At 50.0% G+C, this 23,467-nt stretch overlaps 1 protein-coding gene and 1 long non-coding RNA gene across 5 annotated transcripts in view; one reads left to right on the plus strand and one right to left on the minus strand.

Annotated features, from left to right (window-relative positions):
• Kcnj6 (potassium inwardly rectifying channel subfamily J member 6) overlaps window positions 1-20,441 on the minus strand; it is a 193,471-nt gene extending 173,030 nt beyond the window's left edge. The window contains exon 1 of one of the 4 annotated variants that reach the window (XM_070030675.1): window positions 20,243-20,441. The gene's annotated coding sequence lies outside the window, so the exon portion shown is untranslated. Of the gene's footprint in view, window positions 1-8,070; window positions 8,094-18,332; window positions 18,607-19,576; window positions 19,647-20,242 lie in introns of those variants that run through there. The other 3 variants (XM_070030677.1, XM_070030676.1, XM_070030678.1) reach the window with 3 other exon arrangements.
• LOC138832534 (uncharacterized) overlaps window positions 18,155-23,467 on the plus strand; it is a 136,416-nt gene continuing 131,103 nt past the window's right edge. The window contains exon 1 of the long non-coding RNA XR_011373579.1: window positions 18,155-18,308. This is a non-coding gene — a long non-coding RNA (uncharacterized lncRNA). The remainder of the gene's footprint in view (window positions 18,309-23,467) is intronic.

A 23,467-nucleotide genomic window follows, 5' to 3' on the forward strand; every position in this document is an offset into this window, starting at 1 on the left:
ACTCCTTGCAGACTCCAAAACCTCCAGAGGGAGAATAGACAAGTGTCCTCCACCTGTGCTCAGAGTTCTGGGATTGCAATATGAATTCGTATGCATTAAAATATCCACCTGAAACAATCTGAAAAGTCTCCCCTTCCCAAACCAGCTCTTAGGGAAGGTATTTAAAGCAGTGAACACTGGAGGGAGAATTTGTACACAGTGCACTATAGTATTGTGTTCCTTGATCATCAGGCATTTATAGCGAATGAGGAAGTTTGAAGATTTTGGAGCAGCTTTTCAAGGGTGTAATTTGCCCAATGTGAAGGGTGACGTGATCGTGTCGATGCCCTGCTCAAGGCTCTTCCTATCCCTGCATGCTCACAACAGCATTGCCTCTGGCCTTGATCTTGGCTAGCTGCTCCTGTGTGAATGGGGGAATTCCTGTCCATCACAAACGCAAGCATCAAGTCTGAGTCATGAAGGATGTACCAGCCACCACCTCGGCCTCATGCAGATTTGTCCCATTGCTATTTGTTTCTACTTTCTAGAGTCTTTTCCTATCCACTCTCTTCCTTTCCTATTCACGGATCTTCCTCGAATCAAGAACCCCCCTGGCCACCCTGGGCTCTCACTGATGTTAGGGCTTAGTAATCACAGAGTCTGGAGTGGACAGAGGCTGTCATGGCCAAAGGCAGGCTTGGGCGGACGGGAAGGCCTGGTGTTCTGGGCCCAGATGGGAGCCAGGGTGAGGGCAGCTGGGAGATCCCACAGAGGAGGTTGTGACAGGGTCTGATTCCTTCCCCTGCTCTGCTGCAACATACCAGCGTTCCCGGAGAGGCTAAACTGAGCATTCTGGGTAAGTAGGCTTCTTGCGGTAACACGCAAGGCAGAGCTGGTGGGAAGAGGAGATGCAGGAAAGCAGATGAGGACAGGAGCTGGGCATGGCCCCTGAGGCTCCGTGACAGGAGCTCTGGAGACAGATGGGGAAGTGGTCCGGGCGGTGCACAGCCCCCCGGCTGGATGAATGGCAATGGCACCTGGAGATCTGCAGCATGAACGGCATTCAGAGCAATCTGACTGGTGTCTGGGTGTATTTCCTGTTCATAAAGCGCAGCCACCTGTTTCTTCTTTTGTTTCTCAAGGAAGAGCCTTAAAAAAATTTTTTTTTCACACAAACCTATTAAGAAACATCAAAACGATTCTTGGGCATTAGGCAGCTGTTAAAATGTTTTGATGGGTTTAAAATAATTAAGTCAGGAACATATGGATTCCATTTTTCTTAAACCTAGTGTGTGGATTTTAAAGGAAAAAGGTTTCCCCAGGAAAATACAAGTTCACCTTTTCCTTTGTTGGGGGGGGGAATATTAACCAGTATTAATTATTGCAAGCACTGATTATAAACATACACACATCTAAGTAAGGTGTGGAGTGTGTAGGTGTGTGCAGCCCTCGGGCCCAGTGAGCACCGAGGCAGACAGACACAGGACATCCCTGGAGAGCTGGGTGGGTTAACTCATTCACTGCACCATACCTGAGGAAAGCATGCCTACCAGGGAGCAGCACACAGCCCTGACCCAGGAGTCTAACTCAGGGGGCTACAACGCTGAAGAAGCCATCACTGATACCATTCTGGGAAAACTGTGGAGGAGCAGAAGCAAGGCAGCTGCCTGGAAGTCAGCATGCAAGTCTTCCTTTGCTGCCAGCCCTAGCTACCAACAGGAAGGTGTGCATCCTCCTGAGAGGTAGAGACACCTGACTGATGATCATGGCTTCACCCTGCTGTGCTGCAGAGGCTCAGATGACAGATGGAACAGCCATCGGACCACAGCTGAACACCCTTCATAACTTCTCCTTCCAACTGGTGATGTTTCCAAGTTGGCTTCTGGTCTACCTCACAGCCTCCACCTCTGCTCCCATCTCTTCTCCCCAGTTGCATCATCTGCAGTTTTGACCACAAAACTCACCAGTTGCTGGTCAATAGGAACTGGCTGCCAGAGACTATTCCTGTGACTTTTATCTAAAGGCGCTCAAAGGCGTCCCCGGGGAGACAGGGCCTCCGATCTGTGAGCTGCTTCTTCAGCCAGGGAAACTCTGGTGTCAGTAGGAAATCCAGATGACAATGAGCTTTGCAAAGACAAGGGAAGGAGCCGGGCTATTTTGTGAGTGACATGAAATCTTGGGTTAGGTCTGTGAGATGAGAACCTTCCAGAAGGTTCTCAGCCCCCTGCCCCCAGTCTGGTCAACCATCAGTCTTCTGAGACCGTGCACCTGCCTCTCTGTCTCCTCCCTGGGAGGGGCTCCACTTTCTGGGACTGGGGATTTGGACACTTGTTTTAGTTTGAACTTAATGGAATGCCGGGTTGTAGAACACGAGTGGGTGTATATTGTCTGTCTCTTTCCCTCACGCGTGCCAGAAGTTCATGCACTTAATTTATGTGACATTTTTGCAAGCTAAAACATAAGTTGGAGAGGAGAAAATTGAAGAGGAGGAAAAAGGATCATGGTATTTTCTTCAGGAAAGCATAAAGCGACCTGAGTCGGGAAGGAGGGAAGGCTAGGGGGTTCCCCTCTGGCCTGGGCTGTTGTCTGAGCCCTGGCAGCCCCGTGTGCACTGTGCTGTCAGTAAACCTTCGGCTCCGAGGTGCACGGGCTGGAGGGGAAACTGATCAAACACTAGCTTCAACGATAATAATGGTTGAGGATGACTGCCTTATTCCCAGGCATAGAGGTGTAATATCTTATTCCATGCTGATGGTGACTGCCCCATTTAAAGGATTATTGTTTATTTTTTAAAGAGTTATTGTCTTTGGAAAAGGGCAGAGCTAATAAGGATTTCTTACAATATACTCAACAATCAGCCGTGTTTTGGAACTCCAAGCAAACGGCTTTGAAGGGCCGTGGTGCTCTGAGCTAAAACGGCTGTTCGGTGCGGCCACAGTGGCAGGCTAGCCGTCCCCTCCCGCAGGTTTTCTGGTAGGTGACGTGAACAGCGTGTGACTCTGCTCTATCTTCAGAAAGTGAACTACAGAGGAACTCGGAGTGGAGGGTCATGTGGGTGAGGAGGACCCCCACAGGGGTAGGGGGGGGACTGGGATGTTACAGATGTTACAGGATCATCATGTCAAGCCAGGGCTGCCCACAGAGCTAGAAGTGCCAACTAAGAGGAGGGTGTGGGGTGGGGCGGGGCAGGAAGCTTCCCCTCGGGATTTTCCTTTCACAGGTTTAGTAGATGCCCACCCAGCCTCTTCTCCGCAGGGAAAGGAGTTTGTGACATGTGGTGCATAGCCGCCATCCCTGCTATTTGCTCTTGGCGGGGTGGGGAGAATGAGGATATTGGCAATCTACTGGAGCAAGTGTTAACTCAGGGTCATTTCTGTCCTCTCTCTGGGATAGCTGTGCAAAGAAAAGCAAGCTGCAGCTCAGCCAGGAGCAGGCAGCTAGCGGGGGGCGGGGAGGCTCTGGACTCCAGTGACGAGAGACTGTAGAAAGTAGTCAGCACTCAGCAGCTGCAGCTAGCCCAACAGAGTAGTGTGGATGAAGCGGAAGCCAGGAGACCTCTGTTTCTCATAGTCCAAGGTCAAGTGTGCAGGGTGGGCTGCAGGGGGAGGTTCTCTTTCTCGCTTGCCTGTCTCCACATCAATTTGTGTGTGGGTGGAGGGAGCGTTCTTCATCTTCTCAGCCAATCCCATCCCTAGATGGGCATCATGTGACCCTTCCCCGGGTTCCACAGCAGTCCATAGTCATCTGGAGACCGGAGCACACAGCTGGATGTGCACAGTAGCCTTCAGACTGGGGCAGAGCTAAGGCAAGTGTGGGAAGTGTGCAAGGTGCTGTGCGTACTGACAGCACAGCTTCCTTGAGAGAGCGTGTGCTGGGTTCTAGAAATATCCGAGAGTGTGCTGTTCCCCTGCCCATGTGGTGCTGAGAGTTCAGCGCCCCCCCATCTGTCCACCTTTACACAACAGTTGTCTGGGCTCACGGTACAAGGGTTTGCTTCCTTCTCTGTTCCATGCGTGGCAGGGCCAGAGAGGGGATGGAGGCATGAGCCTCCTCTGATGCTTGCTCTACACCTGAGCCATGCCTCCACCTGAGAGCCTCCTCTGAGACTCGCCCAGGGGTCTAGGCTGGCATCACACAAGTGCCAGGGGACCTGGCTGCCTCCTCAGCGTGTATGTGTAGAGGGCAAGGTCACCACACGTGAGCAGTGGTATCGAGAATCAGTGCTTTCCCATGCTTTTCTTCCCTCCGCAAGTACGGAGCTACCTCCTGCAGCCTCTGCCTCGACATGCTGCCCAGCCGAGCTCCTCATGGTTTGTGGAAAAGACAAGAAGCAATTTCCTGTGGTCATGGAGAGGCAGAAGGGGCACAGAGCCTAGGCCTGGCTGGCAGGCTCTGGCATGAACTTGACTGAAGAGCAAGCACAGTGAGAACTGTCCCTGCTGTGTTGTGTTGAGAGAGCGTGGCTGGCCATCCCGTCCACTGCTGGCCATCCCGTCCACTGCTGCCTGGCTCAAGTTACCCTCTCAGAAAACTTCCACGACCACTCAGAGCTCTGACGGTAATCTCAGACTCAGACAGCACCTGGCCCTGGTGGCCCTCTGCCTTTATCTAAGAATGACTTCTTGCTCTCTGCCCAGGTGTCTGGGGCCATGGGACTGGAGAGGAGGCCCAGATCTTTCTGCAAGCTGAAACTACAGCACCCATGGCCGCCCCAACTGGGCACTCAAACCTACTCGCTCTTTCCGAGCGCAAGTGCCTCGCTCCTCTACAGTCAAGTCAAGGAAGGAAGGTTCTGCAGAACAGAGAATCACCTGGCCTCCTGTGTTTCAGTACTGGCTGCAGTGTCCAGGCCCTTTCTCCTCTTCCATCAACACTGGGCTCTCTGTCCCCAAGAAGAAAGCGCTCCTTTATCTGCATGTTGGCACCAAGGGTCCTCATTTTCTCCTCCATGTGTCCTAAGCCCCAAGTTAGGACTTACTTCCCCAGCCTGGCCCCGCTCACTCTGCCCAGCCCATCCTTGCGTGGTGGGGACCAGAGCTGCCCTTCTCTACGCTGCCCACCATCTTCTTTGGAATTGATCTGTTCTGAAATGTCTGTCTGGCAAGTTCTGCATTCAATTCTATTGCCTACTCCTAGGATAGCACTTAGAATTTCCTTGGCTCTTTCATTTGAAGAAACTTGTTTTGAAGAGATTGAAGCACTTCAACCTCATCCAAATTCCTGTTATTCCTTGTGGCAGAGATGCTGTGTACACATCCTAGGACAAAGTCAGAAGTACACACGAAGTACACACAAAGACCTCGGTGCTCAGTGCTCATCTCTGCCTTTTCCTGTCTGGCTCTGGACCTGTCTTCTCCGGTGTCTTGCCCTGTGAAATCTAAAACCGACCTCTTTAATCGGTGCAATGAAAACTTCCAGAAGTGTGTAATTCTCACTTACTCAACAAGACAAAGACATCAAGTGGATGGCCCAGGAAGTTTGTCCTTCAGATATTTCTGAACTGAAACAGGAAGAGAAATCACTCAGTAAACCCATGGAAGTGGCTGTGAAGTCACCACCCTGGTTACCGGGGGGAGCGTGGCTTTCTGTTGGCCATCTACCCAACAGGATACACCATGTGGCCTTCCTGGCTGGGCTCTGCGTCATCAATTGGTGAGAATCAGTTGGCTTAATGGATGGGATGCTACTTCTCAGAGCCTGCATCACCGAATAAACCCTTCTGTACCAGGGGCCTGGTCTGAGTGGCTCTTGTGGCTGAGAAGGGCATAGTCCAGATTTGCACATGCTCAGATTGCTCCTGGATCAGTGACTAAAAGTTGCCCTTGGATTGGCACTGGTAGACAGCAAATAAACAGGTGCCACTCTTACGAAGGGTAGTTTGGTGAAATGTAAAAAAAGCTTATTAAAAGCTACTTTGGTTTACCCTACCATTACATTTCTGGTACTTCATATAGAAAATACATTGTGACACGGTTTGTAGGAAGATACAGAAAATACATTGTGACACAGTTTGCAGGAAGACGTAGTTTGTACAGGATGCTTCTTACAACAGTGTGCACAGCAAAACAAATATCCAAAGCACAGTATATCCATGCAAAGTAAATCTGCTTTAAGATTACATCCAGTGCAGCCATCACAAGGCTAGTCTAAATTTATCCAACAGTACTGACCATCTGCTCTGTGCTGGGCTAAGGATACCTCAGTGAACAAGACGGACAAAAACTGTACCCCAGGAGACCTCACTGACTCTTTTGGGAGAGAGAAAATGCAATCTCCATCTAGCTTAAAAGGTAAGAAGCATTGGCAGAGGAGCCTAGGTGAGGGGAGAAGAGAGTCAGCTGCAGGTGGAGACATGTGAAATCCAAGAGAGGACAGACAGGCAGAGCTTCTGTAGGGATGATGTGATGGAAGAGAGAGAGACTGGAGGGAGAGCCTCAGGGCTGCAGAAGGGCTGAGTTAGGAGGCCTTGACTTCAGAGGAAAAGCAGAGGCCAGCAAGCTAGAGGCCAGAAGGAGTGTGAGGTGAGGCTTTACAAGCCACCCTGATTTACCTCAGAAAGACGCTAACAATGGAGCGATGAGATAAAAGCAGACAATAGTATAGTTTTAGTTAAAAATCTATTGCATGGCTATTTGCTTTACTCTTTCCCTGTTTTCTTTTTCTCTCTCTTCTTACACTGTAGCTCCTTTTCTTCATGCTTTATCCTCTCCCTGGCTCTGTCTCCACCACCCCTTCCCTCTTCTGTATTTCCTTCTTTTCCTGCTTTCTTCTTTCCCTCCGATTCTTCCTCCTCACTTCTTTCTTTTATTTATTTATTTTTTTTGTCAGTCATGGGGCCTGAACTCTGGGCCTGGGCGCTGCCCTCAGCTCTTCAGATCAAGGCTAGCGCTGTACCATTTGAGCCATAGTGACACTTCGGGCTTTTTCTGCTTATGTGGTGCTGAGGAATTGAACCCAGGGCCTCATGCATGTGAAACAAGCACTCTACCACTGAGACACCTTCCCAGCCCCCCTTCCTTTTTTTCTTTAACTGTTTATCTGAACTCTCACATTTCTTGACAGCTTACTTCTGCAACATGTAAATGAGGAAGGCCTAGGTGTAATGAGCAGATGGCTTTGTGTTGAACTTGGTCAAGCTCCTGAGCTCGTAGACTGCCTGGATAGCAAAGCTGCCTGTCTCGCTCATTTAGCAAGAAACAGCCCTTGCTTTGTAGGAATGCTAATCCAAGAGAAGAATCATAATTGGGAAGGCAAGGTTTATCCACCAATGAGAAGATCCTCACACCCAGAGCATCTCCCCCCCCCCCCCCACTTCCCGGGGCAGACATTTCCCAGCATGAATCCCAAGAGTGTCCTTTGGTGGAGCCCCTGCTTGTCACCATGGTATCTAGGACAGATGTGGGGAGCTCCTCCCACACACCTGACGCCTCATCCCACACATCTGTCACCGTCCGTGTGTCAGCCCGGACGCTGCCGCGAAGCTGGCGCGGGAGAGTACTTCAGGAATGGAGCATTCTAGATGAACGCTCAACCCACGATGGAACAGGATTTCAACCGAGAATGTCAAATTCAGTTGTTAAAAAAGCTTTCTAAATCTGTGCCTCGCTTCCCTGTGTTGGGGTGTTTTTGGAGATGGGGACACAGTTTGATCTTTGACGTTGTGGGGCCTGTGATGTATCTAGGTCATTATTCTACCCCGATACTCATTAATTTCTCCTTTAAAGTCCTACCGACGCTGTTGTAAGTAACGCATCTGTTTCTTGAAGTCACATATAGCCTTGACATTGACAGAAATTATTAAATCATAGAGGTATTCCATGTCCTTTTTGAAGCAGAAGATAGAAAAAAATAGCTTACTGGTGTATTTTAACTCCTAGTCTCTATCTTGTAGCTAGAAAGAAGTCTGATCCAGAAAGAAATTGAATTATGATTTCTCATAAAGCCCAGCGTCTGTCAAGGCTCCCACAGGAGCATCCTGACTCCGTTCACTCCAACCTTTCATTCAGGATTCTTGCATAGAAACGTGGCCGTGACTACACGGTGGCCTGGATTTTGAAGATCTTTAAAGCAACTGAGAAAAGCAGGACTCACGTGAGAATATTGGAAACCAGTGACCCGAACTTTGCTCCAATTTGAATATGACTCAGAAAAGCAAATGTCACCCACCTAGCCCCACTGGGCACAGAAATTTATTCAGCCCTTTCCACTATTTAAATATCACACTCCAGCGATGCCCAGGACAGATATTTTCACTAAGAAAAGTTACAAAGAAAAGAAAGATGCTCTTTTTCATGTGACATCTTCTCCCGAGACCTCCATATTCAGTATCCGGGCATTTTATTTCTTGTAGATCCTCATTCAATTTAAAAGGAATGAATACATGAAAAATATTGCCTTCATCTTCCAAGGAAAATGATTTTTGAATGGTTTGAATAGCTTCCAATAGTTCCACCGGAGTCAGAACACCTTGAGAACCCCAGGAGTTTTATTCAAACAATATATCCTGAGCAGTTCCTCCATGAAACTCTTGGAAGAGCCGTGGCAGGATGTGAGGATGCACCGGCTGGCCCTCGCTGGCAGCAGGCTTCGTGCCTGGCAGACGGGTGGCAAAGCAGCCCTGTGGCAGGTGCTGAGTGGCCCCACAGACAGGAAAGGAGGAAGCCCAGCTCAGGGACACGACTTCACAATCTGGTGGCAATTTTTTTTTTTTTTTTTTTTTTTTTGGTCATGGGGCTTGAAGTCTGGGCCTGGGCGCTATTCCTGCACTCTTCAGCTCAAGTGGTAGCACTTGAGCCACAGTGCCACTTCCGGTTTTCTGGTGGTTAACTGGAGATAAAAGTCTCATGGACTTTCCTGTCCAGGCTGGCTTTGAACTGTGATCCTCAGATTTCAGCCTCCTGAGTAGCTAGGATGACAGGCATGAGCCACCGGTGCCCAGCCAGTGACATTTTTGAATAGACTTCAACTGGTGTCCCGGTTCAGTGAACTAAGCCTTGAACTCTTTATCTCTTGATCGCACACACGTGTGTGTGTGTGTGTGTGTGTGTGTGTGTGTGTGTGTGTGTGTGTGTGTGTGTGTGTGTGTGTGTATTGGGACTTCAACTCAGGACAGGGCACTTTCCCTTTGCTTTTTTGCTCAAAGCTGGGGCTCTGCCAGTTGAGCTGTGTCTCTGCTGCCAGTTTTTTGCTGCTTTATTGAAGATTTGTCTCGCACACTTTCTTCCCAGGCTGGCATTAAACTGGGATCCTCATACCTCAGCCTCCTGAGTAGCCAGGATTATAAGCATGTGTCACTGGCACTTGGCTAAGTTTTATCTTTTTAAGTTCGCTGAGATGATAGTAAATGAGTTACTCCCCATTCTTTGTACCTCTAATCCATGGTAGCTGAACCTCTGGTTTCAGCATCAAGGCTGGCCTCGTTCTCTTTCTCTCCTTCAAAACCATGGACATTTGTCTTCTCTCAGACTCTCCCTCAAGGGCGAAGGGCCTTTCTTCCTCCTTGACAAACCAAGATTTCTGCTGTCATTGCTCATGTAATCAATCATCTAGAAAATCCTGAAGCACTAGAAGGGAAAATGGTGGTCAGGTCTGTTTTGGGGTTGAATGCCTCGCTGACTATGACTTGGGTGTGAGTCAGGGCACAGGGTGGGTGAGGGTGGCACTCAGGCCTGTTGGTTTTCACTTGCATGACTCATGGGCTGCCTTAGTCAAGACAATGTCAACAATTCATCTGAGAAAGGAAGAATCAACTCACTTCCGGATTCTGAGCATGGAGAAAGGAACAAACCAGAACAGAGGTGCTTATTGAAAAAGCTCATACAGTCCAAAAGGATCTGTCACCAAGCTTCTCAGTCCTAACTGTCTCTGGACACCTCCTTCACCATGATCAGATGAGGACCTAGGATAATTGAACCACAGTTTAAGACAAGTCTAAGTGAAAATGCTGTGGCTTTGTTTGGATGTGATGGTGGGTGTTAATTAAGGCCTCTTATTCCAGTCTGGTTCTGTGTGTCACTAGGACCAGGAGGTGGGGACTCTGGTCAGCTCTCTCTGCTACAGATCACAAAATGAAGTGGTCCCATCACCCTCGGGATGAATGGATTTCCCATTCCTTGCCTTGTCCTACCTGGCCCCTGGCCACAGGCGATTCCTCTTGCTGGAGGAGTGCAGGGTGCGTCTGACAGCTTTCTTTGGATGGGATCCATCCCAAGCAGGCTTCCGTGGCTCATGAGTGATCACCTGCTCTCAGCACCATGGACAGCACCAGTCCTGGACCATTTTTCTGTGGCTAGTTTGCTATCCCAAGCATGCCTAGGTTTCCTTCTTTTTCCATCAGTCTTTAGGCTGTCTTCCAAACCTCAGAAAATCCTCTCAAGTCTGTCTTGCTCATGGTGGCCAGGTGAAAATTCCTTGGGCATCTTCCTGGTCTCCCTCCAGTTGGAGCAGATACTCTTAAGCCATCACAGAGAGAGGAGGCCCACACCCCTACCTGACCTGCCTCATTGTTGGGGGGTCCCTCACATGCCCCCAAGGCAGGGGGGGTCCCTCACATGGAAAGCCCTCCCCTCCCTAGGGAGGACAGCCCCCCCCCAGCCACCAAAGCCCTGTTCACCTTCCAACACTCCATCCCATTCCACCAGATTGCCAGCTGTTTCCCATCAACACCAGTCCTTACGTTCTCCACCCATCCTCAGGCAAGCACTGTCCTCTTTCCTAGCTCTGTGTTCTTTCTTGCATTGCTCGTCCGTGTTCATTAACACAGTTGTACGCATTAGAGATTAGTTAGCTGTGTCCTGTGAAGACATGGTGCTGAATGGCTAGTTTCCAGAAATAGGAGCCTGACCCAGAGCTGCTTTAAATGAAGGTAAATGTTATATTAACTATGATTATTCTTCACTTGACTGCATGAAGGCTGGCTACGATATGCTCTCATTTTTTCTCATGTGGCTTTTCTCCAGAGTACGTCCTTCTTATTTGCTGATTCTGTCTTTAAAGGATAATAAATGGCACTATTTTCTTAAGAAAAAAAAGAATAGGAATCCTTCTGGATGGATTAAGTGTCATTCTTTAAGATTCAGTGGGTTGTTTATACAAGGAGAGGAACATAGGAGCCTGGGCTCTGGTGCCATCATTTCTGCAGCTTAGGGTGATTGTAATTTTGATCTACTGGACGGAATGCTTTTTCTTTGGCAAGAGTCGGCAGATACCAGTGAGATCTGCCCACATGCTGGAAGCTGCGCGAATATTCCATCCTGTGACTCCATGAGCCTCCTGGGTGAGCACACAGCTTTGGAGCCTTTCCTGTGGGAGGAAGGCTACAAGCAGCAGCAGCATGTCTCAGATTTTCTCAAAGTAGAGTAGAGGAAAAGTGGACCTCATCGTGCTCACATTTCAGTGTCCACCGGCATCCATGAAGGGTGGCAGAATTTCTGATTCACTGGGTCTGGGGTGAGCTGAGGAGTTTGTATTTAGAGCTGGTTCTCTAATGATGTTGTGGTTGCTAGGCTGAGGACACACCCCAGTGACCTAACTTGGCTTCTGTTGGCTTCTGATACTTTCTTCTGCCCACAGAAACCCACTTGTGGCCAGTCGAGCAGACACGTGAAGTGCTGGGTGGGGCTGGTAAGAGTGGAGGCCACTGAATTCAGACTCCTTTCTGATGTATCCTTTTATGCTAATGGTCTCTTTAATTGACTTCCTCTTTGTGCCCTTACTCTTTAGACCTGTCAGTGCTCTGGGCATGGCTGATAAAAATTCCAGGGTGAATATGTATTTGGGGGTACTCTGGGGGGGTGAAGGATCAAGAGGTATTGGCGGGATCCAATCCTTCCTCTCACTGTTGAAACTGGAAGCCTCTGAGAGGAGGAATGACAGAATGCTAGCACCAAGCGTGACTGGGGCGCCCAAAGTCTGGGTCACAAGCTCAAGGACCAGTTACTGAAAGCTAGTTAGCTCTTGAAAGTCCCACCCTCAGGATTGGATTTGTGGTGTTGCCTTAGGCTATCTGGTGTCCTGACTGTGAGTTGGTATAAAGGCCACTGTGGCCCCCACCTTTGCTCTTGCTCTTGGCTCTCTTGCCTTCGATTGTGGATGATGCAGGATGAAGATCGTGCAAGACTTGCTCTGGGCTTCCAGCTCCGGGAACTGTGAGCCGCCTTAAATTTCTGCTCATTACAAATGACCACTTTTGGGTATTCTGTTAATGAAGAAGAAAAATAACCAAGCCACTCCATGTTGTATGTGTAAGAGAAGCTTCTAGATCTGAAGTATACTTTCACTGATGTATTCCAGGGTCCAACTCTTATAGGACTGTGAGGAGGTAAAGAAGGAGCCAAAGAGAAATTCCATGCCCTATCTTGTGATTGAATTATAGAGCTGTGTTGAAAACCCTTGGCCAGGGTAAGCCTTTTCTGAGTGCTGAGTCCTGTAACCCTGTGGCTTGATCATGTGTTCGTCGTGTTCTGGTCTAGCTCTGGTTGACCTCATGGGTCTATGGTATAGAGAGGCAATGGTTCCCAGAGTTATACGATAGGAGCAGAGCAATGCAGAGTACCAAGGTGCAGTGTGATACATTGGCTGAAACCCAAGGTTGTCACTGTCCCAGTGCAGGGCTCTGTGCGGGCAGACATGAAAGCAGGAGATACCTTCATCCTAACCACCCTTCTTAGTGTTCCTGGTTGCTTTGGGCCTTCCAGTCATGGAGAACCCAGAGCTGCACAAACAGGGAGACAGACGGTGTCTCCTCCACCCAGCTCTGGTCACAGTAAAGCCTCTCTTACATAAAACATTATAGCTTTGGCTTCTAGGTATCAGCTCTATGTTTTAAAGCCTAGCAGCTGAACTTTAATTTCCATTCGTCTTCAGCCATCAAGATGCCTGAAAATGATCATGATACTCAGCTCACGTACCTTGGAAAACACCCACCTTCCTTCACCTGTTTCTTAAGAGTGCAGTGGGGCTCATCTACCATCTCAGCATTTTCTTAGGCACTCGACTGAGTTAGGGCATGTTGCTTTTAAGGTAGAATTATAGAAAGGGGCAGAGAATTAAATACCCTCTCCAAAGGTACTCTTCATTAAACAGAAATTTTGCCATGAGACACTATTTATTTTGGAACAGCAAGGTATTTACAGTGGCTGAGAGTTCTCTGGCCCACAGAAGAATGGGTACCTGCTAGTCATATCCACTATTTGAGGGTGGTATCTGCATGAATGGACTGTAGCTGTGACACCTGCCAGGGGACCAGGAGTGATGGGAGAAAGATGGAAGCACCCCTATCTTCCAGTTCTTTCTCTCATAACTTTTTCGATGTGCTCTCTAGCGTTTCTCTTTTCTAGATTATAAATTGGGCATTCAGACTGTCCCTCGGTTCCCGGGGTACCTGAGTTCCTTGAGGGAACCAAGACAGCTTCTAAATTGCAGAGTCTATTTTCAGAAGAACATAGACTGCGGTTAGATGCATTCAACCTCAACCTATCACACGTGTCTAACCTATAGACATGGGTGTGAAACAAAGCAAAATGCAAATTGCTAGTCAACAGCAAGTACCAGATATTGGGGGAAGACAGTGTCTAATTCTTCTGCATCCTTAGACAGGATGTGGGTGTAAGGTGTCAGGATTACGAAGTTGCTCCCACCATGGGTTGTGATGTTGGCTCTAAATCTTTGTGTCTGCTCGAACAGTTCAGCAAACAAGTTAGATAATATGGATTCACATCTCTTTTGTGAAACATCATCTACACCCACTCCCAAAGTCAAAAGATCCTAATGAATCTGGTTTTGTTTTTAAAATACATTACTGAAGAACGACTCGAGGAGACTTTTCCCACCAGGAGTCTGTTCACTGTTAGGGTAAATCCCTTACACAGCCCTTTCCTCTTCTTGACTCACACTTGCTGTATTTTCCTGTTACTAGGTAACTTATATTGGATATAAATGCCAAAGACTCCAGTGTGTTTACCCTACCAGTATCCCTCCTCCCAGGCCTGGAGCTAACCTACTGACTCCAGCTACTTTTGTAGTTAGACAGGGCAGGAGAAGCAGGAAGAAATGATATCTCTCACCTGCAGTCTGGATTATGTCCTGCATCATCAACTACTGCCTCCTTCCCTCTCTCTCCCCTTCATTTCCTCCCTTCCCCCCCTCTTCCCTTCTCTGCATCCTAGATAGCAATACCCAGGCTGTTTTTGAAGACACATGTTAAGGGTGACACAATGCCTGTCCATCTGGACTCTGGCCTAGCATCCGCCAGTTAGATTTATGGGAATGAGAAAGATCTCCTTTGCTACACTGCTGGGATGTAGCAGACTTTTGTCACAGTAGCTGGGGACAGCCCCTCCCCTGACCAAACCCTTTACATACTATGATTTCCCCCCAATACATAAATACCCATGTAAAGTTTAATTTATAAGTTGGGCACAATATAAAATTAACAACAGTAACTGATAATAAGACAATGATAACAATGCATTATAACAGAGGTTGAGACTTAATGTGCTTTGTCTGTCAAGACAGATACTAATATTTTCAGACTGCTGGTAATCAAATCCACAGAACGTGGAACATGGGATAGGGACTATGGTAATACAGCACACAGCCCTCAGTGGGGACTTCATGACATGAAACAAACGAACACTAGCACCTACCATCTATGAAGTGCCTGGCACTGTGTTAAGAATCTTCCATTATCACAATGAATCCTCATAATATCATCTCCCGAGTAGATGTCTGTAGGATTATTTGGTCTTAAAGATTGGGAAATCATTGCAGAGAGTAGATCAAAGTCACAATTAGTAAACTGGATTAAAATTGTCCTCAGTTATTTTCTACTCTGTGAGAAGATTCTACAACTCCCTCCATTGCAGTGACTTGCAATGCTTCGCTGTGGAAGAAAGGCACTTCTCTGTGCCCTCAAGAGCTGGTGGAAAGGTGGCCTGGGCCTTGATTTGGCCAATGGAATGGGTAACTTGTACCATAGCTCAGCAGGTAGTTTAAGGACTACTGTTTATCTGACATTCTTCTTTCCTCCTTAATTCTGGAATGTTCCAGATAAGACTGGTCTTTCAGCCTGATTCCTTGAGTTAAGAGGAAGAGTCTCAGCTGGCCAGCCAAAGTATGTAGCTTTAAGGAGTCTTACAAGCCATTCTGATGATGGCTGTACTGTATCAAGCTCAGTAATAACAAACAATGACAACAACAACAGAAGTCTGATGTGGTGAAGCCTTGGTGTAGATGCACATAGAGAGACTCCAGAGCTGAGTCCTATCCTTAAAATTTTTGTTGTCGGTCATGGGGCTTGAACTCTGAGCCTGGGCACTATCCCTGAGTTCTACAGCTCAAGGCGAGCACTCTACCCACTTGAGCCACAGTGCCACTTCTGGTTTTCTGCTGGTTAATTGGAGATAAGAATCTCATGGACTTCCCTGCCCAGGCTAGGCTGGCTTCCATCCTCAGATCTCAGCCTCCTGAGTAGCTAGGATGATAGGCGGGAGCCACCGGTGCCCAGCCAGAGCTGGGTTCTTAATCTCAGAGCAACAGCGCCTGCCAGCCACATTGCTGCCTTCCTAAAGATCCTTGCTGGAGCAGAGCACCATTGGAAAACGCAGTTTTCATCCTGGGTAGGAAAAAGAAATGTCTAGAAGTTTCAAGAAGAAACTACCTCAGAATCAGAATTTAAGCTTCGTTGATGCATTTCCTCCCCTCACGTCATGTGTGCTACTCTCAGATTGCCTTGTGTAACAGTTCTTGGCAAGAACATGCATCTTCCTTACCCACACGGGCCCTGTGCTTCTCAATGTGAAGGCTCTATGTCAGAGCCCACATCTCTGTGACCAGGAAGTAGCCTGATTGTGAAGGTTGGCCAAATCTGCTCACTCCAAGAACCATGGGAACCGTGGGGTCCCGGCTCTAAGCAGTCTTGCAGAGGAGACCTGAAACATCAGCAACAAGACAAAGGGGTCTTAAAGGTGACTTAAGGACCTATGATACATCTCTACAGACATGACTTAAAGAACTGTGTGGCTAAAGTTCAGGGCTGACTTCATCTATTGCAAATTAGAAGGTTCGCTGGCGCTGTTACTGGACAAAACCGTGATTTGAAAGGCTGTTTGAACATTGTGCACTGAGCACAATCATTCCCTGGTGATTTGTAAAAGCACCTATCGAGCACAGTAATAAATAAACGAACATTTACAATTGACTGGAGTTACTGTTAGGTCAAGATCAAAGTCTATCTCTTGGAGATGATACTGTCCTTTATTAGAGGCAGTGGATTTTGCTATTAATGGTATTAACTGACATCAAGTATATGTGAATTCCTGTACCTTGTTGGAGGAAATTCAGGACTAGTAGAGCATTAGCTATAATCATGATGAGCTTTCCTTGGTATGAAATCTTAATTACTTATAGAAATAATTATTTAACCACTATTCAAAATACAATTAAAATACATTTTTATCCCAAATTACTGTCTGCCATTCTGCCTTATCCCCAAACCCTTACAAAAGAGCTCCCAATAAAAACAAAAATGTTCTGATGATTGGTTTTCAACTTAATGGCCAATTCTCCTTTTACTACTATTACCCAGTTTAATAATTTTATGAAACTATGGAGTGAATCAATTCTCTTTAGGTCCTTACATAACAATTTGCAAAAAGTAAAGAGACAGCAGATGTCATTTCATTTACATTATACACACAAATGCATTAAATTGAAACACTTCAATTCTATTGAGTTCTGATGAGTTGACGTGTGTGATTTGCAAAGTGTCTCCCTTTAAAGTTGATGAGAATGAGTTTCTGTCTTTTCTCTAGCTCCTTCCCTTCCTTCCCTTTACTCTGCCTCTCTCTGGCCCATTTCCCTTGTGCATCTGCCTGTTCCTTAGGTGATGTTTGGTTAAAGAGTCGGTGCAAGGAGAGGTCTCATGCCTTCCCATACAGTGCCCGTCCCGTGAACCCAGAGGCCTCCACAGCTGCAGCTTTCTAGTTGGGAAACTCACTGGATGAGGTGAGGATTCTAGAGGAGTATAGTCAATGACTTTTCATCTCCCATGAGTGTTTCTATTGCATTTTGAACAGCTAGTTTCATATTTTTAATCCTACAAAGTAGAGATGGTTTTTGAAAAGGTAGGATGAAAATGAGCAATTAAACTATCTTCAGATCTTGAAGGAAACAATCTATGTAGACTGGATAAACTAAATGAGCATTTGGGTGGCACAAAGGCACACACTGCTTACCCATGTTTCAGAAATACCAAGGTGAGAAAGCAAAATGATTTCTTAAAATGCAACATGAAACCAAATGCGTGAGAGAGGATTTTTCCTTTTTTTTTTTTTTTTTTAACTAGAGTTGCTCTTCTTAACATATCTTAGTTTAAGGGTTGGGCCAATTATTTTGGAAAATGCAAACAAGGACTCGAGGATACTTTGTTCCACAGTTAGCCATGCAGAAAATAAGCAAGTCATGGTTTAGTAAATTATTACTGAATCTGTGAAAATGGAACTTACCAGAACTAAAGATTGACTCAGACATTTCCTATGTTAGTATATTTACACAAACATGGAAATCGCCAGAACTAAAGACTGAGTAATTTCTAATACTCCATGTATCTGCATTCCCCATCCTTTAAAAATTGAGAGAAACTGAACTTTATACAATTCACAGATGCATTGCTTTCTGCATCTAACTATCTCCATTCTTTGTGTGGCTGTCTTTGTAAGGAATCCCTCTTTCCCTTCTGGTCACATTGGATGGAAGGAGCAGGGAGCAGCTGCTTTCTTTAGCTCTAACAATGCCCCATGCATTGCTTCTCTCTCCTTTAAACCACTGTGCTTATCAATTAAGTCATGGCTAAACTTGTCAAAACCCACCAGGAACTACAATTCAAGAAGTACCCCCTATAATCCCTGGCCCATGTCCTCAGTAGATCACTCAGCCGCTCACTGGCTAGAGAATGACAAAGACTAACTAGAAAGTATGGATACACATGGCTTTCACCACATCTCAGCCCTCTGCCTGCATTATCATTAGAAAACAACAACTTGCTCACAGCTGGCAAGCCCAGCGAGGGAGTGACCAGAAAAACAAACCAGAACCAACCCAACCAATCTCACACGCAAGCACATCCTCAAAAGAAAAGAAACGCAGCCCGGGCAGGCGAGAAGCCAGGGCAGCAGCGGCTGGCAGCTGCCGAGCTGCTCTGAGCTTTGCCATTCGACCTGCACCCCGTTAGCACCCAGATGCCACTTATAAGGGCTTGCTCCTTAAAACTGGATTGCTCCTTCTTCACCTGTCTCCAGAGATGAGCGCAAGGCAGACCAGCTTCTGACAAGGTAAGGCACGATGGCTCGACTTACCTGCCTTTCCCCGGGGGCCAAATGAGCTTGAGTGACCACAAGCTCTCCTTGCTGCAGTTTCTTCCTCTAGGAAGAGGAAGGACTCTTCTCACTTTCCTCTGTCTGCAATCCTGGCAGCACAGCCAGTTTGCTCAGTCGCTGGCTTGATCTCACCACCGGATCTCATCTCTCTAAGACACTCTCCTTCTCTGGCAAGCTGGCCAGCTCTGCCCAGCATCCTGGCAAGTCTGGACTAAGAGTGAACCGTTTCTCCGCCCTCTTGGATCTGGGGACCCTTAGGCAGGACTTGGTTGGTTGGTTGCTCTAATAGGAACCATACCGTAGCGCCTTCCTGCCATCTACGCGGCACACCAAGTCACAGGCGTGGGAAAAAGAGGAATGAAGAGGTGCTTTTATGAGTCAGAGTCCAAGACTGTTTGAAAGTAGACATCACTTATTGTGTGTGTGTTAAGTCCGCCCTTTCTCTCCCTGGGCGCTGGGATCTCTTCTCCGATCTTGGTCCAGCTGGGATAGTTTACTGTTTTGCAGCTCTTGGTTTTTGCACAGTGACTTTGATGCACAAAAAAGCTGCTGTTCCTCCCCGCCCCGCCCCCCCCCCCCCCCCCCGCCCCAGGCGCCTGGGCGCTGGCCTTGGTGCTGAACGAAGCGCAGGCCCCGGAGCCCTCTCCCGGCCCCGCGCGGGACGCCCGGGACAGACGCAGAGTCTGTCTGTCTTGTCTGTCTGTCTCTCTGCCGGGAGCCACGAAAGTTTGGCCCCTGTTTCCCGGCCTTGAGAGTGCGGGCTCCCTTCCTCACCCCGGTCGCCATGGAGACCGGGAGCTCTTCGGTGGGGTTTTTCTTCCGCAGCGGCCAGCCGCCCCCCTTTCCTTTCTGAGCGGTTGGGGCCCATCTCCCCTTCTCCACCTTGGGGGGGGGCTCCCCCACCCCCTCTCCAGGCTGGCGGGGGTGTGACCGGCTTCCCCCCCACCCCATACCTGTGGGGATCCCAGATCTCGGTGAGATTTTTAGATCCAGCCATGGGAGGTGGGAACCCCCCCCCCCCCCCGGCATCTCCAGCTCCCCGCGCCCGGGGAGCCTCGCCTCTCCCCGGGAGGAGGGGCCGGAGGCGGAATGCTTCCGAAGGTTCTGGTTGTTTTGTGTCTCCACTAACCTCAGCCCACGTGTGTGTGTGTGTGGGGGGGGCTGTGTGGAAAGACGTCCCCCCCAGTCGCCCTCTCCACACCGGGCTGGTGCAGGAGACAAACCTGTGGCTCCACAGGTCTCCAAGAGCTGGGGCATCCCGGCTGAGCACGAAGCCCGGCTGGCGGCCTTGGCGCCGATGAAGCATTCCCCAAGCGAGGGCGAAGTCAGCGCACTCATCCGGCTCCCCGGGCACCCCGGGATTCTACACCCCCACCCCACTTCCCAACAGCTAAAATCCCCGATTCCCTCTAAGGGAGAGGCTCCGAGGCACCGCGCTCAGTCCCGTCTCTCGGGCCAGGGACCCGAGGGGGGAGCGTCCCTTCCTCCCGGCCTCGGTCCCCGCGGCCCTCCCTCTCCCTCCCCTCCGCCCCGCCCCGCGGCCGCCCATCGTGGGCCGGGTCCGGCCCTGGCCGACCGCACGCGGGCCCCCCCATGCCGGTGTCTGCGATGGCGGGCGGCCTCCGCGCGCCCCGGGGCGCCGGGTCACCCCCTGCCCGCTGCGGGGGGGACCCCCTCCTCGCGCCGGGGCGCCCCCTCCCCCGGCTCCCCCGCGAGTTTTCGGTTGTTCCCGGGAAACCCCACGGAACAGTTTCCTCTCGGTTATGTAACCCGCGTCTCGGGGCCTCGGGGCGCACTGGGCACGGGGTGGGGGGCGCGCGGACCCACGCGGGCCGGGCCGGGGGGGGCGGCCGAGAGCGCGGGGTGGGGGGCGGCCGGCGCCCGCTTACCTGGCGGCGGGCGGGCCGGGTGGGTTCACTCCATGGTCACCTCCGCTGCACCCCGAAGAGAAGAAGAGCGGGAGGTAGGACGCCCAGCCGGCGGCGGACGGTCAGATCGCACGTGGGCTTCGGGGGGCGGTGGGGGACCCCATCTGGCGCCCGAGGGAGGGGGTCCGCGCGCCCCCCGCCTCCGCGCGCCCACCTCCCCGCCAGGTGCGGCCGCCCGCGGGGGCCCGGGGGCCGGAGGAGGGGCGGCGGGGTGTGCGCCCGGGGCGCGGCGCGGTGGGCGGCCCCGGGTGGGAGCCGGGGCGGGCGGGGGGCGCGAGCGGCCGGCGGGGAAGCGGCGAGGATCCCGGGTGAGGAGCCCAGCGAGGGACCACGCAGGGAGACGTCATGAAATCCGCAGATCCGAGGAACGCTACCGAATTCCGGGCGCCGGGCTGAGCCGCGGTCGGCGCGCACCGAGCGAGCGAGCGCCCACGGGGATAAGCGCGTGCGCAGCGCCGCGCGCTGGAGGACCGGGGCGGTGCAGGGGGCGGAGAGCGGAGGGAGGGAGGGGTGGGGCGGGGCGAAGACGGGGCCGCCCTCCTCCTCTCCCTCCTCCCCCCTCCCCCGCAGTGGGTGGGGACACGCTGGGCCGGGCAGGGGGGCTTCCCCTGCCCGGGGCTTCCGAGGGTTCAGGGGTGGCGGCTGGCCTTCACGTGGCTGTGCGGTGGGGAGCAGGAAGGCCCGGGCCCTGAGTTCGAGGGCTGGAGCGCAGTGAACCCGCTGGGGCCTTTGACCCCCCCACCGCCTCTTCTTCTGACTGTCCTGTCCACCGCCACGGGGGACCTGGTGTGTGGGCCCCCACGGGGCGGCCACTGGAGGCCAAGGGCGTGGGCTTTGCGGGGAGGGGGGGCGGGTCTGAGCAAGGCCTCTGGATATCCGCCTGCTCCCGCCCTGGACCCCAACGCGCTTGCTTATCCAGGGCGCCCCCGCGCCCCCGCGTTCTCTTCCGGTCATCCAAGCAATAGTTCATTCCCAGGCTTCTCACAACGCGCGTGCGCCTGTGCACACCTCTCAGGCCACCTTCCTCCCAGGAGGAACGGTGGTTTGGGGAGGCGACGGTGAGAGCAACAAGTGCCAGTGGTTTTATCACCGCGTCTGTCTCCCACCAGTGGCTCTGTGTGTAAAGTGGCCCTCCTTTCACAAAGCGCAGACTGGACCTCCGAGGAAGCCCTGCCTTAGAGGAAGAGATGATCTAGAACTCTCCTCACTGAGTTCCTTTACTGAGCTTACAGTCTCTACGTTCTAAGGACACAGAGACACCCCCCCCCCACCTCCATGATCTGCTTTGCTTCCAAGAGCCAGGTATCTTCATTTGCAGGTTCAATTGCACACATCCCCCTGAACCCCCAAGCCTGAGAGCGTGTGTGTGTGTGTGTGGGTGTGTGTGTGTTGTCAGTTCTGGGGTTTGAACTCAGGACCTGAGCACTGTCCCCGAGCTGCTTTTTGCTTAAGGCTAGCACTCTAGCACTTGAGCCACAGCCCCACTTCTGCCTTTTTCTGTTTATGTGGTGCTGAGGAATCCAACCCAGGGCTTTGTTCATGCTAGGCAAGCACTCTACCACTAGGCTACGTTCCCAGCCCTGAGAGCTTGTATTTGGGACAGATTTTTCCTGAGGGGTTTCTCTGGCTTCTGAGCCTCAGATCCTATACACAGAAGACATTCGCGTGTCTAATGTGTGATATTTATGCTCCGTAGGCTCTGCTAGATCTGGAAATTGTGGTAGAGAATGTAAACAACTGGAGGGAAGGACTCCCGAGGGGATGGGGAAAAGGTGCAGGATTTGGGTGGAAATAACCCTAGCATATTTGAAGAGCAGCTTGCATGCACTGGTTGTCTAAGTAGCGTTCTATTTGAGCCGTGGCTCTTGTGGATTGTGGAAAGTCAGGAAATGACAATCATGGAGCTGCGTCTTCATGGAAAGTCAGGAGATGACAGTCGTGCATTTGTGTTTTTCAAGCACTTGGAAAATTCCCTCACTTGAAACAGCTGCCTGGGCAGTATGGGTTACTGCTCCTCAAGAGAATTGTAGGGGCCTGCATAGGACAAGACAGGCCACAGGAGCAGGTGGGCAAGAGCTCTGCTTCACACCAGAGACAAAGAGCAATTGGCTTTACGAAGCTCATGTGTCCCAGTGGAGTTCAGTAATCTGCATAGGTGTAACCAAGAGGAATTTAGAGCAAATGCCTGAAAAGCACACAAGCTGTGCTTCAGGCCCGCAAACGCCGCCCCTCTGTGCCCTCAGACTCCTATACAATGTGTTCAGTATGTCTGGACTCTGGCTTGTGTAACTATTTCATGATTTCAGGTGAAGTGAAGAAGGCAGTTCAAAGACTTTTCTAGGTAGGCCAGGGCTCCAACTCTCACATAGACAGTGGATTTTAGGATTGATTGATTCTTTTATATAGACGAGACCCATCTATGTATTAAACCTTAAGGGAGCCTTGTTAGCTAGGGAAATGGACAAACTGGGTTCTCTGGAAGGGATGTCATTTGTTTTGGACACTCCTTTTTCTTCACCATTGTTTGTGGTAATTTATAGTCCAATCCATCTCCCCAGCCCACTTGTGGTCCTGCCTTGCCCTGAACAAGCTGGCACCAGATAGAACTAGTGTGTGTGTGTGTGGGGTTCTGCTCCCTGGAGCAGTGCTTGTTGTAGACTTAAGAACTTATACTGGAAAGCGGGGAGCAGCCAGAGTAATAAAGGGATCACACTGATTGAATTACATTCTGTGCAGTTAATCCAATTAGCATGTGCTAGTAAAAGAGAAAGACTTTATTTAGGCTGGAAATCAGTTCTTCTATTCCCCTTTCCCCAACATTTCCCCCATAAGGAAAAAAAAACAGAAAAACAAAAAAATAAAACAGTACAAAGATCCAACATCCCCAAAGTGCAGCGATAGGCATACATATGTTTTAGGAAGTGATTCAGGCTGAAAGGACACCGTAAAGAGCTTCAGGCAGTTTAAAAATTACCCTGTTCTACAGTCTTTTCTGCAGTTCAGCTCTAAGGGGTTCTGCGTTGCATCATGTTTTTTATTTATGGAACGGCCTCCTATAGCTATTGTATTTCCTTTTCTGATCCTGTTTATAAATTTGGAAAAGCATAAAAGAACCACTTCCAGTATTAAAAAGGATTTTTGCTGAGAAGGAAGTTTCAGATGGTGTTGACCTCCATACTATGCCAG

The sequence above is a fragment of the Dipodomys merriami genome, unplaced genomic scaffold (genome assembly GCF_024711535.1).
Source record: "Dipodomys merriami isolate MVZ:Mamm:240054 unplaced genomic scaffold, mDipMer1.0.p SCAF_2, whole genome shotgun sequence".
NCBI lineage: Eukaryota > Metazoa > Chordata > Mammalia > Rodentia > Heteromyidae > Dipodomys > Dipodomys merriami.